The sequence below is a fragment of the Mytilus californianus genome, unplaced genomic scaffold, assembly GCF_021869535.1.
Source record: "Mytilus californianus isolate M0D057914Y unplaced genomic scaffold, xbMytCali1.0.p SCAF_40, whole genome shotgun sequence".
Lineage (NCBI taxonomy): Eukaryota > Metazoa > Mollusca > Bivalvia > Mytilida > Mytilidae > Mytilus > Mytilus californianus.
Genome location: NW_026262691.1, coordinates 1,994,832 through 2,007,849, shown reverse-complemented (window position 1 = coordinate 2,007,849; position 13,018 = coordinate 1,994,832). Strand labels below are relative to the sequence as shown.

General features: G+C 33.0%; 1 long non-coding RNA gene across 1 annotated transcript; it reads right to left on the bottom strand.

The window, feature by feature from the left end:
* Window positions 1-4,274: 4,274 nt before the first annotated feature.
* Window positions 4,275-10,092, bottom strand: LOC127699786 (uncharacterized). The gene is made up of 2 exons (XR_007981213.1): window positions 9,382-10,092; window positions 4,275-4,548 (listed from the first exon to the last, which is right to left on the bottom strand). It is a non-coding gene; the product is annotated as an uncharacterized LOC127699786 (long non-coding RNA).
* Window positions 10,093-13,018: the final 2,926 nt, after the last annotated feature.

Here is a 13,018-nt window from a genome sequence, read left to right as displayed (position 1 = left end):
TTTTTAAATTAAAATTTTACCGGCTACAGAGCAACTTAGAATTGACTTTTTCGAGAAACAAATTGTTTTTTATTTATACTCAAAAAAGTGCAATTAAATATTAATGTGCCAAATTTGGTTTTCATTATATGTGGTTATTCAGATAAATTCCTGATGGATATTGATAGTCTAGGCATATTTCAGAAATTCGACGTACCAAATGTTCTGATGAGAAAAAGAAAAATATAAGGATTTCCGAGAAAGCTGAATTATTATTGACATGTGGCGACTAGGCTTAGTTCAGTTGACTTTTCATTATTATATCATCGACTGAAACTATCTTAATAAAATGCTTCGCTGAGCGCAGCTGGATGCGACCGCAGAGGTCCAACCCTGAACAGTTGGGGCAAAAATGGACACAATATTCGGGCTTGATACAGGTCTGAATTTGGATTGTAATTAAATATTTGACACATAATAGGTTTCTGACACAGAATTACTGTAGTCAAAGAACTTAGAAATGGTTATATGATTTGAATTTATATTCAATTTTTTGCTTTTGTGCAATACACTATGCTGTTGCGAATTGACCTCCCCCCTTTTAAAAAAAGGATTTTCTTTTTGATTTCTGAAATCTTAAGAAGAAAAAATTGTCCCCCACCCCACCCCACCAATTTTTTTTACCCCCCCCCCCCCCCTTTTTCCCAAAAAAATTCTTTCCCTCAGTCATGGTCATAATTTCAATTCAAATTTCCAATGGAGTTTGCAACCATAATAACCCATTTAAATACATCATAAAAGTCTTAAAATAAAAAATGACATACATAATCATAGCTAAAATTAATTTACCTTAATCAGCATTTTTAAAATTATTAAAATAGTAACTTCTAAAAATGAATTGACAGCTAATCACCTCAAGACAATACAAAAATTCTTTATACATAATTTAAAAGCAGTGTAAGGGAGGTAATTCAAAGTTGTGTTTGAATTACCTCCCTTACACTGTAATTTGTACTTTTTTGCCCTAATTCCTAAACGGTTTGAGCCATAACCCCCCCAAAAGCCAATCTTAACCATCCCTTTGTGGTATGGAAACTTGTGGTATAATTTCAGAGATCCATACACTGTTCCACAAGTTATTGTCATGAAACTATAAAGATGCTTATTTGGGCCCCTTTTTGGCCCCTAATTCCTAAACTGTTGGGACCATAACCCCCAAAATCAATCCCAACCTTCTTTTTGTGGTATTGAACCTTATGGTAAAATTTCATAGAGATCCATTCACTTAAACTAAAGTTATTGTGCGAAAACCAATGTGTCTTCGGACGACGACGAAGTCGACGCCAACGTCATACCGATAAACGACCGCAAAAATATTTTGCAGTCGTATAAAAACTACTTTAGGTTAGAATACCACTGGAAATAAAGCCAAACTCTTTCAAACGGATTTTTAAGTCATTCTGGTACGTCAATCGGTTGACTGCTCATAAGGAAAAATGCAACTCTATCGAAAGCTTTGAACACTAACAAACTAGAGGCTCCTAAGAGCCTGTGTCACTCACCTGATTCCACTTTGGTTTATGAAATCATGTAAAAATAGATTAGAATCATAACAGATACCCTAATAATGATTGAGTCCAAATTTGGTTTAATATTGGCCCCATAATTTAATCAAAAGCAGAAGACTTTTGTAAAATTAACAGAAATTACCAATAAATTCATTGAAATTGTAGAAAATGACTTTGTAAGGACAATGACAAATCAGCTACAAAGTAACAACACTTGGTCAGCACCTCAAAAGAAACATTCATACCATGTTTGGTTTCAATCCTTTAAGCGGTTTTCTAGAAGAAGACATTTGTATATATTTCCCATATGGTCCTTTGTTAAACTAAGTCCCCCGTGGGCAGCCATCTTGGTTGATTGACTTGCTACAAAGTTTATTTCATTCAATTCAGTGGTTCTCTAAAAGAAGACATTTGTATGTATTGTCCATAGGGTCCTATGTTAAACGAAGTCCCCCGCTGGCGGCCATCTTGGATGATGGATATAAGGAACATTCATGACATGTTTTATTTCATTCCATTCAATGGTTCTCTAAAACAAGACATTTGTATGTATTGTCAATAGGGTCCTTTGTTAAACTAAGTCCCTCTCTGGCGGCCATCTTGGATGATAGATCGGCTTCAAAGTAACAACACTTGGTCAGCACCTCATAAGGAACATTCATGGCATGTTTGGTTTCATTCCATTCAGTGGTTCTCTTAAAGAAAACATTTGTATGTATTGTCCATAGGGTCTTTTGTTAAACTAAGTCCCCCTCTGGCGGCCATCTTGGATGATGGATTGGCTTCATAGTATCAACACTTGGTCAGCACCTCATTAGGAACATTCAAGCCATGTTTTGCTTCATTCCATTCAGTGGTTCTCTAAAAGAAGACATTTGTATGTATTGTTCATAGGGTCCTATGTTAAATCAAGTCCCCCACTGGCGGCCATCTTGGATGATGGATCGGCTACAAAGTAACAACACTTGGCCAGCACCTCATTAGGAACATTCATGCCATGTTTGGTTTCATTCCATTCAGTGGTTCTCTAAAAGAAGACATTTGTATGTATTGTCCATAGGGTCCTATGTTAAACGAAGTCCCCCGCTGGCGACCATCTTGGATGATGGATCGGCTACAAAGTAACAACACTTGGTCAGCACCTCATAAGGAACATTCATGCCATGTTTGGTTTCATTTCATTCAGTGGTTCTCTAGAAGAAGTTCAAAATGTAAAAAGTTAACGACGACGGACGCCAAGTGATGAGAAAAGCTCACTTGGCCCTTCAGGCCAGGTGAGCTAAAAACACTGTTCGGTTCTTTACTGCTCAGTGTCAAAGAATAACAATAAAAAACACAGAATATCACAAACAGAAGAAGAAAGAATTCCACTTTTTGGGATTTTTATGATGACGTATTTACTGACCCCCTACGTAGAAACGAAATGGCTATTGCCTGATACCATTACAGGCATTAAGGCACTGCCTTTAAAAAAAGAAGTCTTCATGGTAAATTTTAGCCCAAATTATAACAAAAATCAATATTTAACATTGGGAATCAATTTTGAAAAGCATATCACCCAAATTATAACAATAAACTGTTGACACAGAGATATGGTAGCCTATTGGCATAAAATTCAGAAAAAGACAATGATGATGGACAGCAACAATGCTTATTAATTCAGTCGCTGGAACATGATCTAGTGGGCAGGGCCTAAAAATGGTCGAAAAACTCAGATGTACAGACAGTAATGTAACTTCATAGACAATATGGTTGTCTATTGTAAGTAGTTCCTATCATTCTAACTTAAGCAGAAAGCTTAACATTGAAAATTGCTAATTAATTCAAAGTCACTGGACCATGTCCTTGGGGACAGGGCCTCAAAATAGTTGTCAAACTGAGATGTACTGGTAGTAATACAACTTTATACAAAATATCATTGATCTATCACAAGTAGTTCTTATCAAACTGATTAAAGCAGAACACTTATATTAGAAATTGCTCATTAATTGAAAGTGTCTAGACCATGACCTAGGGGACAGGGCCTCGAAATAGTCTTCAAACTGATAGTAATGCAACTTCATACAACATATCATTGATCTACCACAAGTAGATCCTATCAAACTAGCTTAAGCAGAAAACTAAACATTGAAAATTGCTTATTAATTCAAAGTCACTGGACCATGGCCTAGGGGGCAGGGCCTCAAAATAGTGGTCAAACTTAAGCAGAAAACTTGACAATTGTTGACACCGTTGTCATTGTCACTGTCACCAAAAAAGCAATCCCTATGTCTGGCATTCCATGTCTCTCGTAGCAGGCAAAGGCAATAATCAATATTTAACATTGGGAATCAATTTTGAAAAGCATATCATAACTTATTTATCAATTTTTGCGGAAATTTTAGCCCAAAAAACATTTTCTCATTTGTGATTTTTTAACAAATACCAAGTTTTCTTCCACATTTTTTCCCAATTTAAAAAAAAAAAAAACACAAGGAACCTTTTAAATTTATTTCCACTTTGCATATAAATTTTTAAAATCGGTTGAGACAATCTTGACTTACAATGTATTGTAAGACATAGAAGTGTTGACAGACATACTATATCATGTATATAGGGTACATGTCAACAACTGGGCCCTAATAATCAATATTAACTGTCACAAAGAGATATAAAATCAATTTATGACAAAATATGTTGTAAAGTAGAGGCAATAACCTCTTTTTGGGCAGCAATAAACTCAATAAATAGATATGAAAATTTAATTCTTACATTCACCATTTTTGGGAATTATGGAACACAACTGGATCTTTTCTACAAAATAATATATTTAATTCCTGTGTAACAGTTCACATTTTGACAAAATCCATCTATGATCATCTATATATCTCCAAATAACAATTGCACACAATCTAGCACCTCAAGTTGTATTGTCTAACTTCATGTTACTTCTTTTGTTCATTACTTGATAACATTACATCCTGGTAGATTAAACCAACAATTCACTAGTTTATACATTTTCCTGAAAGAAAAAGCATATATATAATTTTAAAGGTAAATGATGCTGTATCAGGCGGAACCCAGTTGAAATTAAACAAAAGAAATGGAACTCTTTGTTAGAGAAGGTAAAAAAGCAAATTTGGTATATTTGAATTGTTTACATCTGTTTCTATGGGCTTTTAAAGTTTAATAAAGGTGCATAATTTAGGATTTTATGCATCTTATCTACGTGTTTTTACTTGAATTACAGTATTGAGCTTCGAAATATTTGTAAACTTTTAAATTATAGACTGATTTTCATAAAACAGTCGATTGTGGCAGGTTCAAATCCAAGTGGATCTTTTTTGAGCATAAGCATAAATTCCGCTGAAAAAATTCCACAAAAAGATAATAGATTGATCTTTCTAAAGCATTAATTTGCATCTCTGCCCCGGCGATAATTTTTTGGGAAAAAATCTCAAAAAAGGTCAATAATTGCATCGAAAAGAGAAAGTTGAATGCACCTTTTTATGTTCGGGCATGTTTGAGTTGACAATTCTGTCTTGATAACGTATGAAGCAAATATATTTGATACATCATCTCGCTTCAGATTCTATTATTTTTATATATTTAGGCTACAGGTTGATTTAATAACATTAAAAATTCACAGTACTAAAAAATGAAATATATGGGTCAGGTGAAATACCTTTCTAATGAGTCATTACAACAGAGTAGGTGTGTTCGAATAACAAATTTTTACTAAAAGTACTTGACGACAGACTTTTCAACTGGATCTTAAAAATGCATAACTTCAAAAAAAACTTCATTTTTTGTGCGTGTTATCTAGGGTAATTAGTCTTCAACCTCTGGAAATTTTTAGTCTGCCCTTCCACGAAATATTTAATTAGAATTTTTTTAAATGTTTTTGAACTTTCGAAAATTCCATATGACAACCAATCAGACAATAGTTTTAATGTGACTGAACAGAAAAGTACATTAAATGATCATCAATAGCTAGTAGATACATTTGTCTTTTAAAAACAACTGGCATATAAGGATCGTAATGGTGCTATGTGGATAAATTTATCTGTTTTCTAGAGCTAAATTGGCAGCGCGTCATCCCTACAATGACTTCCATTTATATGATTGTAAAAATTAACTTGCGTAATGAGGAGATAATTTTGACGAAGCAGAATCCTGACTATTATGTAAGAATTAATGCATACATTCATGTGGCATTGAACAAAATTTCAATTCCAGTTTTTATACATCTCTTGTTTTCATATTTCATAGTATTTTCTAATATTTTTAATATAGAAATCTCACAAAAAAATGGGGAATGTGTCCATGGGACACTGATGATGCCCCTGCTTGCATATAACGTTATAAAGGAACATAACTCAAGATCTGTAAAAGTGACGCTACCCAAATTTGTACTTGATATCAGTTTTGTGGTAATAAGCATTGTTTATAAGTTTCATAACATTTATTTGAGGCAAACTTAAGTTAGAGAACGGAAACAAAAAATTCAGCAATTTTTCCATTTGTAAAGGGCATAACTCTAGAACGGTAAAAGTGACGCCACCAAAATTCAAACTTGATCTGTGTTTTGTGGTAATAAGCATTGTGTATAAGTTTCATAACATTTGGTTGAGGCAAACTTAAGTTAGAGAACGGAAACGAAACATTCAGCAATTTTTCCATTTGTAAAGGGGCACAACTCTAAAACATTAAAAGAGATGCCACCAAAATTCATACTTGATCTGTGTTTTGTGGTAATAAGCATTGTGTAGAAGTTTCACAACATTTGGTTGAGACAAACTAAAGTTAGAGAACGGAAACCAATTTTGGGACGTAGACGTACAAGGGTAAAACTTAATACCTCCTCCGCTAAGGCGGGGGCATAAAAAATCTCTTAATGCTGAGTTATGAATATGCAAGTTTTACCTAATTAGAGTACATTTGGCAGAGCCAAATTTTCATAATTTATAGTATTTTCTAATATTTTTAATTTAGCAATCTAAAAAAAAAATTTTAATGCTGACTTAAGAATATGCAAGTTTTACCCACTTTGGCAGAGCTAAATGAAAAATATGATAATTCAATCATGTCAATATAAAACTTTATTCCAAAATATTAATCAAAGCACCAAGGGCGCTATAGGCAGTTAATTAAAAAAACCCAAGGCAAACGTGGCAGAAGCTTAAGTTAAGATGAATATTGTGGAAGAATTGGTTTAATAATTTATCTCAGCTATTTTAAGTTAAAAAAATGTTTGTACCTTAATGTTTCCGCTATCCAATCCTACCATTTTCAAAAGTTATTTCTAATTTATCTTAAATATGTTTCCTTTAAAATGAGACTTAAATGAAAATTTTTATAGGCCCAGAAATAACTCAAAAAATGATTAAAGTAAATTCAACCTAGACTTATTTCTTGCATCAATTAAATTCTATAATAAACAAGAAATAATTGTAACAGGATACTGTGACGAAGTCTCCCAAACAAAGCTCCTATAATTCGTCATTCCCATGGTCGCCTGACATTGGGCCGAGTCCAGTACAAATTGGTTTGGTCAAGTAAAGTGATATGCATATGTGACGCCTAGGAGATTGACCCTGTATGTCATTCAAACATTCTTGAGTTGACAAACAGGAATATATATAGTTTAGGGGTGGGGATCTCGACCGTTTTCAAGTTCTCAAAAGGTGGGGGTTGATCCCCAGGGGACTCTCCCTTTATTTCATTTGATTTGTTTTTTAATGTCCCATACAAGAATACATATAGTTTCGGGGTGGGGATCTCGACCGTTTGCAAATTTTCAAAAAGAAGAGGGGTGGGGTGACCCCCATGGACTAATCCCCTATATTTTATTTTATTTGTTTTATTGTCCCATACAAGAATATATATGGTGTAGGGGTGGGGATCTCAACCAATAACAAGTTCTCAAACAGGAAGGATGGGGTGACCCCCCAGGGGCTCCCCTATATTTAATTTGATTTGTTTTATTGTTCCATACAAGAATATGTATGGTTTGGGGGTGGGGATATCGACCGTTAACAAGTTCTCAAACAGGAGGGGGTGGGGTTGACCCCCTGTGGACTCCTATATTTCATTTTATTTGTTTTATTGTACCATACAAGACTATGTATGGTTTAGGGGTGGGGATCTCAACCTTTTACAAGTTCTCAAACAGAAGGGGTGGGGGTGACACCTGGGACTCCCCCAAATTATTTTCATTTGATTTGTTTTATTGTCCCATACAAGTATATATATGGTTTTAGGGGTGGGGATTGCGACTGTTTACAAGATAAGAACACATTTTTAAATTGAAGGGGGTGGGTTTGACCCCCAGGGACTCACCCTATATTTTATTTGATTTGTTCTATTGTCCTGTTATCATTACTGAAGATTGTGTGTGTGTCTATCACTTACTGTTTTCAAGTAATAGTCATTTGAAAATTGAAAAAAATTAAATCCCATAGGATTCTATAGTAAACCTCTCCCTTATTTAGGCCCCTCAAAATACCCCTACATAGACCCCAAAGCTCAAACGAAAGATTGATAACTCCGCTAGACGTGTTAGTCTAACATTTTATGAAACCCTAAGTAAATCTGACAAGCGGTTCGAGTTGTCTTCTAAGATGGTCAGAGTGGACTCGGTCCGACTTGTCTCAGGGACGAGTTGTCCACATTTCTTAAAACATTCCATCAACGTCGATTTTCGGATCTTTTTCATTCAAAAAAACAACATTCATAAAAACAACAACTGTGCATACATTTAATTGAAATAAATAAAATAATCACAATCTTCTTCAACGAAAAGAACATCATTATTAACAAAACTTACTTTAAAACATCAGAATACTTACCTTACGTTTTGTGCGAGTTAAAATTACCGCCAACTTAGACTACTACATATAACTTTATTTCCTCTATCATAGAGATTTGGTGTACATGAACAATATTCCTGCGCCTTTGGCCATTTGGGAAATGTAAACGACTTGTAATTAGAGATTTTCGGCGATGAAATATTTCATACAATTGTTCTTTGACATCTTAGCCAAAAGCACATGGGATGATAAACTACGTACAGATTTCTATTGAGCACTACTTCCTATGTGCAACTTCAAAAGTTTTGGGTAGTTCGACGATCATTTAGGGTTTTTCTGGTCATATTTTTTGTATTCCAGAATTGAAAGTATGAAAAAAGTGCCCAATTAGTTATTAATAACATATTAGCCAGCTAGATAATAACAATAGCACTTTTTAAACCATTTAGTGGGAAGAAACACAAATCTAGGGTGGTAGAATAAGGCAGCTTAACTGCCTAAAATGTATTCATTCATACAAACTTATACCAAAATTGAAGGTGCTTCTAAGGATAACATGACTATTTATTTTATACTGGACACAAGTAAATTTTTTAACTTTTATAGAGCTTGGCATATTGTATAAACACCTGTCTACCTTTGAAGTAGCCAGAGACTACCTTACCCTCTGGATGTCTGTTGGAGATTTTTGCCATTGGGTTGCTGTCTCATTGACAAATACCCACATCTCTTTTCATTTATACATATGAAAAATTTTGTGTAACATGTAGTAAGTGTACCTGAACCTCAATTTTTTCAAAGCATGATCATATATTTATCTTCATAAATATTATAAATCTATTATGAAATTTTTACTTTATAATAATATATGGTAACAATGTTGCAATTTTTAACGATTAAACTAATGAACCAATGGCTTTAGTCTAAATATAAAATTCAATAAAAAAGTTTCAATAAGCTAAGGGACATGTACATAAATTTTAAAAATTTCTGTCAAAAGTGTAAACAAATATAATATCCCATTTAGTTTTATTCAAAATTACCTTAGGAAATAGTTTCTGGTGTTTTCTCTCATTATCAGGTATAGGTCTAGGTGGAATGCCAGACCTTATTAAAAGTGCAATGCCTCAGACATTAGAGAACTGGTTCTTATGTTCTAGTTTGGAACCTGGGCCCTGGCACTTCAAATACTGGTAGAGCATTTCTGAAAGACAATTCAACAATAAAAATTGATTTCAAAAATTAAGATAACACACTTATTCAAAATGAGGTCACTAAATAGTTCTTTAATCCAAACAAATTTTAGATAAACTAAGGTTAAATTTTGAAAATCTTAATCATGCAAACTGAACACCCAAAAACAGGCATTCAAAATTTAAGAACACACATACTCATTCAAACAATACAGTAGTAGATTAAAAACACTTATGACAATATATAATGTAAATGTAAGAGGAGCATTAGCCATTAGGTCATCTTGTACTTAAAATTAACCAAGGAGATTTTGAAAAGTTGGCAGATATGAATTTTACTGAACCATATAGGTACATGTATGCATTTTCTACAATTAATGTCCTTTGGTAAAATTATTTAAAATTTCAAAATTCAATACAAATTTTATCATGTAATAATTTTTAACAAAAAATAATAAAGGAGTAGGATTAGGAGAGCCCAAATTGGCCTAAAAATCAGACTTTGTAATATCATATCTGAAAACACTATAAATGATCTCAAAAATGCAAATTTTGATGACATACATGTAAACAGACAATTTTTCTGACTTCTGTTTCAGTGTTTGTTTTAGATAATTTTGACAGCTTTAAAGGTATGATATTTTCTAGTTTTAATCCATATTCTGCATTTTGTGGTCCATTTCCTTCTCAAAAACTATATTTGTTTATTAATAGCTTACTATTATTGGCATAAGTATGATAATGTAAAAATAAGGACATTTTGAAGGAGATGTGGTATGATTGCCAATAAGAAAACTATATCCACCAGATTCCAAATGACAGGGATGTAAGCAACTATAGGTAACATTGCTTGTGTCTGGTGTAGAAATATTATAAAATAAAATGATTATGTATTAACACATGATTATCATACATGTACATTTGTATTTATACATGTTGTACATGTATATGATCATCATATACATGTATGAAAATAATTTTAATAAGTTACTTTGCTCTTAATAGGCCCTTTTATTGGAATAAAAGATTTTTATCATAATGTACAAATGTATCATTCATTTGACATGATTACTGACATGTTCAACAGTCAAGGGTGTAACTTAAATAAGTTATTCATGTTATTAGAGAAAAATAACATACATGTGTTATTACAGATACTTTCATGAGTTGTCTGCTCTTTCTTCCTTAATATGTAGTAACATATGTTTGTTATTAGTTGATATATCAAAAATATTTTTATTTTTAGTGGGCTCTTGGGATTTCTTGAAACTTTGCGCAGAAACTTAATACATAACCTTGATAATTAATTTTCCAATTCAATTAATACATTTTTGATCAGCCATGGTAAATCAATGAGACAAGGCTTTTAAGGGATATACTAAGGCTTAGTTATTACAGGCATGTAACTTATAAAATGAGACACTTGGGAATTACTTGGAATCTTGGGCAGAACCTCATTGCATGCTTTGATCATTATTTCTTACAATAAATTAATATACATTATGATATATGTCTGAGAAATGGCTTTGAAGAGATGTAGAGATCTGTAATAACACCCTTTAGTTATTACAGGCATATATTTTCTGTAATAACATAGGTGTACTATACATGATTGGCAAACTATGAACTGTTATATCTTTCTAAAGTTTAGTATACATAAAGACAATAATAATACCAATAGAACTTGTATACAATTTAACAAAGTAAAGGATGTATATTGCCTCTTTGAAACATGTAACATACATATGTTATCATAGTTTTTTGATATTTTAGCCCACAATAACGACATGTATGTTATTTTTCTCTGATAACTTATTTAATTAATTACACCCTTGACTGTTCAATGGCAAGTGTTTCTGAACTTTCATAAATATTCAGTTAACAAGTTTCAAATAAATCTAATAGATAGGCATATAAAGTTGTTTAACAAAGATGAACGGCCAGAAATTTAACTGGCACAGGAAAATGTTTACATGTTGGAGGGGCAGTAAGAGGGATGCCATCCCAAATTCCAGAAAAAATAAAACATTATTTCCACAGATCCTTAAAAAGTTAATCATTACTTCCTGATTTCTGCTTATTTATTTTACATGATAGGTTTTTTTATCATCCTTGTCCTTAGTTTCACAGATTTCACATTTACATGGTAAAGCACAGTTATCACAACAGTTATGGTCATTTACAATACCCATGATTCCAATCGTTATCTTTCCGTTTTTGTGTTTGGTTTTAGGTGACGTTATTTGACGTCATTTGTGCGTTTGTCGGGCATAGAATCTACGTCAGTACGTTGAGCTAAAGGATGAATATTCTAATGGGGATAACTTCCTTATGATTGCTTTGATAACTGTTTTTAAATGATAAAATTATTATATTTCTTTAGGCAGGGTTTGATTATGTACATAAGAATAAAGACCGGTGTTTGAAAAATGTCAAGCAGTCACAATTACTTTATCAGTTCAAATATGCAGGGATCCAGTCAGCCCCTAAAATGTGTAAATGACGTGAGAAATCAGGGTATAGTAATAGATTATTTCTGGTAATGGAAATGATATGGATCAAACGTATTTCAAAGTCATCACTTTTGTGTCTACTGATGAATATCAATCGACATTCATTTGTATTGATGAAATCTCGCAAGGTGTTTGTTGCAATATCCTTCTTGTTGAAAAAAAGTTAAGCAAAAGAATGTTCCCCGTCTCGCCCAGCTCGACCAATCTCTTGTAGATAAGCTTAAATAAAGAAAACATAATAAGTAATCTTCATTAACTACATATGTTTATTTTAGTGTTGAAATTTACATATCAGAACAACATTCACAAATGCAAATGACCAGCTAGGTTGTGGCTGCAGACAAAAGTAATTATCATGTACTCACAGTAAAACATGTATGATGTTTACAGATTACTATAAATGTATACAAAATTATGGATTTTGCTCATTGTTGAAAGCCCTACAGTGACCTAGTGTTGCTGCATCCACATAATTTTGTCTGGTCACAATAGACAGTGGTCTCATTGGCACCCATACCTCAATTGCTTAATTGCCAGGGGTGGATCCAGGATTTTTGAAAGGGAGGACGAAATTCTTGATAATTGAATATATATAATTTTTGGACAATTTTATACTAAAAATTTATATATTAATATATTAAGAAAAACATAGATTTTTCTTTAATGGTGATCAAAAAGGGGGAGGGGGCATAGGCCCTGGATGCGCAACTGATTGTATACTGAGCAGGAATCATTGACACTGCCTGAAAATCAGAAATAACATGGATGTTTTTACTACATGTGCATTGTTGTATGTCTGATTTAGTCCTGTAAGTGAGTTTTTTTCGTTGTTGATTCTGTCTGGTGTGGGTTTTTTAATGAAATGTTAGCAAATCAGATGTCATTATTCCATATTCTAATGTTCTGAGGGTCTTTCTCGCCCTTTTGAATGAACTTTTTAAGTACAGTTATGATCTACTGGACAATTGCCCCAT